The sequence below is a fragment of the Zootoca vivipara genome, chromosome 1 (assembly GCF_963506605.1).
Source record: "Zootoca vivipara chromosome 1, rZooViv1.1, whole genome shotgun sequence".
Taxonomy (NCBI): domain Eukaryota; kingdom Metazoa; phylum Chordata; class Lepidosauria; order Squamata; family Lacertidae; genus Zootoca; species Zootoca vivipara.
Window position 1 is genome coordinate 20145066 of NC_083276.1, and position 6627 is coordinate 20151692.

Here is a 6627-nt window from a genome sequence, read left to right on the forward strand (position 1 = left end):
CTGCAAATCAGGGGTGGCCACCTCCCAAGAGACTCTGATCTACTCACAGTTAAAAACTGGGAGTGATCTACCCCCTTTTGGGGGGTTCAGGTCAAAGCTGTTGAGTTTTTTTAAGGAAGGGAAGCCCTGTTTTTTTGAGTTTAGGTCAAACTTGTTGAGCTTCTTTTAGGAGGAAGGGAGGCCCATTTTTGTTTAGGGCTTCAGGTCATAGTTCAGCTTTTTTTAGGGAGGAGGAAAATTTTGGGTGAGCTTTTTTTAGGGGTGCCAGTGAACTAGCGGTGATCTACCACAGACATCCAGTGATCTACTGGTAGATCACAATCTACCTGTTGGACGTGCCTGCTGTAAATCAAGCAGAGAGAAAGCTGCTTGCAAGGCTCCTGTACAGGCGTACCAGTATCTTCCTCTTGCTGCATCACAGCGTCACCCAGCATCACAGCGTCACCCAGAGGCACCCACAAATGTGAGTTATCCCTCTCTCTATTTCTTCCTTCCTTCCCTCCCTCTTCCGTCCTTAATAAAATACGGGGGGGGCAGATAAGCCCCACATAGAAAGCCCATCAACATGGGGGGGGGGGTGACTCTTTAAAATACAGTATTTACCAGTAATTGGGGGGGGCACCTAGGCCTCTAGGAGTTGGCTGCTATGCTTAGGACAATTCAAGAAAGCAGATTGATGCATATGCTATGGTAATATATCAATAGAATCATGGAATTGTAGTCGGAAGGGACCACAAGGGTCATCTAGTCCAACCCCCTGCAATGCAGGATCTTTTTCCCAAGGTGGGGCTTGAACCCACGACATGGTTGAAATATTATGCTGATATGCAGCAACACCTCGGAGCTGTCGTGACTGCGGCCGTGCCTTCCCTCGCCCTCGTCTGCCCTGCCACCCCCTCTCGCCTGCCTGACCCTCCCGTCCTCTTACTGCAGAGTTCCAGCATCACAGCATCACCCAGAGGCACCCACAAATATGAGTTATCCCTCTCTCTATTTCTTCCTTCCTTCCCTCTTCCATCCTTAATAAAATACGGGGGGGGGGCAGAAAAGCCCCACATAGAAAGCCCATCAACATGGGGGGGGGTTGACTCTTTAAAATACAGTACAGTCGTACCTCGGGTTGCGAACACCTCGGGTTACGAACAACCCGGGTTACGAACTTCGCAAACCCGGAAGTATTTTCACCGTGCGCGCGTGCGCAGAAGCGCCACACGCCTTTGCGCATGCGCAAAGCGCAAAAATAGCGGAAATAGCAGTTCGGGCCCTTTTCGGGTTACGAACTGCGACCCGGAACGGATCGCGTTCGTAACCCGAGGTACCACTGTATTTACCAGTAATTGGGGGGGGGGGGAGATGCACCTAGGCCTTTAGGAGTTGGCTGCTATGCCTAGGAGTAGGACAATTCAAGAAAGCAGAATGATGCATATGCTATGGCTATATATCAATAGAATCATAGAATTGTAGTCGGAAGGGACCACAAGGGTCATCTAGTCCAACCCCCTGCAATGCAGGATCTTTTTCCCAAGGTGGGGCTTGAACCCACGACATGGTTGAAATATTATGCTGATATGCAGCAACACCTCGGAGCTGTCGTGACTGCGGCCGTGCCTTCCCTCGCCCTCGTCCGCCCTGCCACCCCCTCTCGCCTGCCTGACCCTCCCGTCCTCTTACTGCAGAGTTCCAGCATCACAGCATCACCCAGAGGCACCCACAAATATGAGTTATCCCTCTCTCTATTTCTTCCTTCCTTCCCTCTTCCATCCTTAATAAAATACGGGGGGGGCAGAAAAGCCCCACATAGAAAGCCCATCAACATGGGGGGGGGGTTTGACTCTTTAAAATACAGTACAGTCGTACCTCGGGTTGCGAACACCTCGGGTTACGAACAACCCGGGTTACAAACTTCGCAAACCCAGAAGTATTTTCACCGTGCGCGCGTGCGCAGAAGCGCCGCACACCTTTGCGCATGCGCAAAGCGCAAAAATAGCGGAAATAGCAGTTCGGGCCCTTTTCGGGTTACGAACTGCGACCCGGAACGGATCGCGTTCGTAACCCGAGGTACCACTGTATTTACCAGTAATTGGGGGGGGGGGGAGAGATGCACCTAGGCCTTTAGGAGTTGGCTGCTATGCCTAGGAGTAGGACAATTCAAGAAAGCAGAATGATGCATATGCTATGGCTATATATCAATAGAATCATAGAATTGTAGTCGGAAGGGACCACAAGGGTCATCTAGTCCAACCCCCTGCAATGCAGGAATTTTTTCCTAAGGTGGGGCTTGAACCCACAACATGGTTGAAATATTATGCTGATATGCAGCAACGCCTTGGAGCCGTCGTGTCTGTGGCCGTGCCTTGCCTCACCTTCGCCCGCCCTGTCACCCCTCTCGCCTGCCCATCCTCTCCAGCCAAGCAGGGTAGCCATCGATGCTGCCAGCCCCAGAAGCACAGCCCCAGAAGCTGCCGCCGCCACAATATCATCAGGCCAGCTGGCCCTGTAGCCCTGCCCACGTTCCCACTTCGGGGCCCCGCCCCTGAACGACCATGGCTTGCCCCCCCCTAGTTTTGATCCTGGCTACGCCCCTGGTAGTCATTGTTTTCAAAAGATGAATCTGCTCTGAAAGTCCATTGTCCCTAGTTAAAACCTTCCTGGTTAATCATCTTTGATTGATTGATTGATTGATTGATTGATTGACTGACTGACTGACTACCGGCTCATACTACTTTTTATTACTGTATTATTATTTGCCCCAACGAATCTATTTAAGAAAATATTTTAGCATTGTTCATCTCTCCATTGCTGTACATGCATGTTGATGTGCTTCGTTGTTAAATCGCCCCTATGCTTTCTAATAAATTCCATCTTTTCCTACAATCTCTGTGTGGGCACACTTTTGTAACTTGGTAGGGTTCAAATGGACACACACAGGACAATGATTAGTTTTGCTCCAGCTACAGATCCTTTTGTGGGCAGTGTTTCTGCAGGGTGTTTGGCCACCCACATGGGTGGCCAAATAGACATGTCTGTCCGACCATCCCTCCCATTAACAATGGCCACCTTCTGGGTAAAAGTGACAACAACTAGTCCTACTTAAAAATACCCCAAAGTAAAATTGACGGGCAGAATATTCTACCATCAGGTTGCTTCAGCAGCTGGCAGCAATAATGGTTTGTTTTCATCTTTGCTGTGCTGTTTACTGGGGGATAAAAGTGCCACAGTTTGATCCTCCACACCAGGGGAATCTTTAGCATATGTGCTGCCGGGGTGCAAAGATCCACCCAGCGCCCCCAAATTTAGTTTAGCCCCAAAATTAACTTTTATTATGCTTATGTCAGACACCACGCTCACGCCTTATCTCTTGTTTACGAAAGAAGGGAGGAAAAGCAAACAAACTTTTTTATTTGCTCATTTATTTTACAATACACTTATACTCGTTGAGTCTGACAAGTGCTGCAGCGCATCTTTGGTAAATGAGTGCACAAAGTCAAAAGCCCTTTAGTGAAACAGTCAGTATACATTTAGGTAACACCTAGGTGTATATGTATTTTGTTATTTCATAACAGGTAGATACTTGGGCAGCTTCAGCGGCGGCCCTGCTCCACACTGAACCAGCATTTGTCAAGACGTGGCTTTAACCAAACTGAGGTCAGTGAGCGCATAGAGATTTCCATCATTTCCTCCTGAAACCCAGGAGAGCATTGATCACAGATGAACAAGCTCTTCCAAAAAAATAAATAAATCTAACTTCTAAAAAATATATATGCATGAATTATGCCAAATGTTTTTAAATGTTGAGCTGACATTTCCATTATGAAGCTGAGGGTCACATCAACAGCTACATCCACCTAGAATTCAATTGAGCTTCCCATCATAAACTCATCCCAGTTATGCATCCTGATCTTGCTGAGAGCATTCAGTGTTCTGATGAATGCTTATCAGATGTTCCACCCTCCATGCTTATCTCATCTTCCTATATGTGTTCTGTACCCATTTAGATTGCAAGCATGCATACTGTGCCTCTAATGCTTGTTCTGCTTGTTCTGCTAGTTTCACTGTCCATTAGTTCCACTTTCCCCTATTCTTATGCCAGCCTATTATACCAGGATATCAACTTAGTAGAGTTCCACACGCCCCTATATCCTTGATGTATCTAGTTTCCCCCTTTTCCTAATTTAGTTAGGTACCTTCAGCAATGAGCAATGTTTGCCTCCTTGGCAGCCCATCTGGCCTTTTCTCCTCCTGCCAGCAGCTATGAATCATGCTTAATTTAAACTTAAGAGAGCAGAACCTAGTATTCAAATAATTTAAATCAATAATGGGGACTTCAAACATGCTTCACATCCATTCCCGTCTGCTTTCCAGCTTGGCCATAGCACCAAAACTGCCTTGGCTTCCCAGTTGGAAGAGAGATGGCAGTGGGGGCGGGGTGCAGGGTGTGACCTTGTTGGCTCTCCTTGACCTCTCTGAGGTTGTTGAACACAGTAGCTTTCTGGATTGGCCCGGGGAGATGGTGGTTGGGGTGGGAGCACTGTATTGTTGCACCCCACCCAGTCTCCGAGCGTCAGCCTACAGCCTATACTAGCTTCCACGTGCTGCTGACGGAACCAATTAGATCAGGGCACATTTACTTATCCTTTTTGTTATAAACACGTCCTGGCTGCTGCAGTGGTAGTTGGAGGTTAGCTACATGTTCTGATCCGATTGGATCCAGATGTCCATGTCTACATGGGCTCGACTCAGCTATGCAGCTGCATCCAATTCCAGTGAGCTGAAGTTTGATGCTGGGATTTAGGACAGTGGAGCCCCCTGGGAATGTGGAATCTTATAAGTGGAATGGACAATGTCTTACAATTCAGTGGGATTAAAGGGAGGATGTGGAGAGTAGCAGTCCCTCTGGAAAAGCAAAATAAAATAAAATAAAAATCTATATGGAAGCTTTAGAACAGAAACGAGTTTTCAGTTCCTTTCAAACTGATCCAAATGATGAAACCTTTAACTTGGACCATTGCAATTTAATTTATATATTCAGTGATCAAGAAAACTGTTGTTTCAGATCAGAAAATAGTGGCTATCTAGCACAGCATCCTTTTGTCACCGAAGTCAACTGGATGCCTCTGGCAAATCAGCAAGCACAAGAGTACTCTTCCCTCTTGGTTTCAAACAACTTGTATTCAGAAGCATACTGCCTCTGAAAGTGAAGGCAAAGCATAGCAATCATGGTTGGTGGTCATTGATAGCCCTCTCCTCCATGAATTTTTCTAATCCTATTTTAAGGCCATCCAAGTTGGTGTTCTTTACTGCCCTGTGCGGGAGCAAGTTCCATAGTTGAACTGTGTGCTGAGCTGCAACTTTTCTTCATACAGGAGCTGGTCGTCATCATTTCTGAACCTGTTCTGTCTCTGCAGTATCCATTTTGAGGTGAGGCAGCCAGAACTGCACACAATATTCCAAATCATCTTGGGGTGGGGGGGGGGAGGACAAGTGGAGTGCCACAGGATTCTTTTCTGGGCTCATTGTTGCTCAACATTTTTTATAAATGACCTGGATGAAGGCATTGAGGGGATGCTAATCAAATCTTCAGATGGTTCCAATCTGGTAGGGGAAGCTAATGTCACTGAAGCTATAATTGGCATTCAAGATTTCCCTAACAGATTGGAGTACTCAGCCCAAACTAACAAAGTGAATTGTAATAAAGATAAATTTCAGGTTCTGTACTTAGGTAGGAAGAAGCAGCTGCAACAAAAAATAGGATGGGGGTTGGGGACACCTGGCTTGCCAGTAGTATATGTGAAAAAGAACTAGGGGTCTTCATAGACCACTAGGAACAGTGTGATGAAGCAGCAAAAAAAAAAAAAAAGCTAATGCTATTCTAGGCTGCATCAACAGAAGAACAGTGTCCAAATCAAGAAAAGCATACAGTCGTAAAAAAAGTCAGGTAAACAACTTTTTTGCCTTTTGCCCATTTATGAAAAAGCAACATTTCCCTCCTCTTACACAGTTAGGCCACATCTACTTCCCCCCTTCCAAATAATGACCTCATGAACTTAATGGTTCCTGCTGTGGCTAGCTAGCTGTTCTGATCTAATTGGCTGCTGCAGGAGGAGGGAGATGCTATCTGGAGTTATAAATTGAAAGCAACCAAAAAAGCCTGCCGTCTCAGAAACTCGGCCCAAGCAATCAATCATCAAGTCCCAAGTGGCACTGGGGAACACTTCCAAAAAACTCAGGTCTGTACAAAAGTGATGGGCTCTGCCTGAACCAGAATGGGAAAATACAGTTTAAAATGATTGCCGGGGGAAAGTGAGCAGGATCTGAAGAGTGCCTGGTTCAGAATAAATCATCCATTAGGGATGAGGGTCAAAATATTTATGATATCCTAAAGGAATAGAACTAGGCGCCAAAACTGCAGGAACACTTAACAACATTCTAAGGAAGCCAAAGCACTGTAGGGCAAACACAAATGCCCAAAAACATTTGGCAGAAGACACAGTTTACACATGTTTATATACTAATGCTATCGACCTATGGGCCAAGGGGGAGACAATTCAGTACCTGTATTGTTAAAATATTGGACTTTACCCCAATCTTAGCTCTCACCTGGGATAAAACAATCACTCCCCTCTGTCT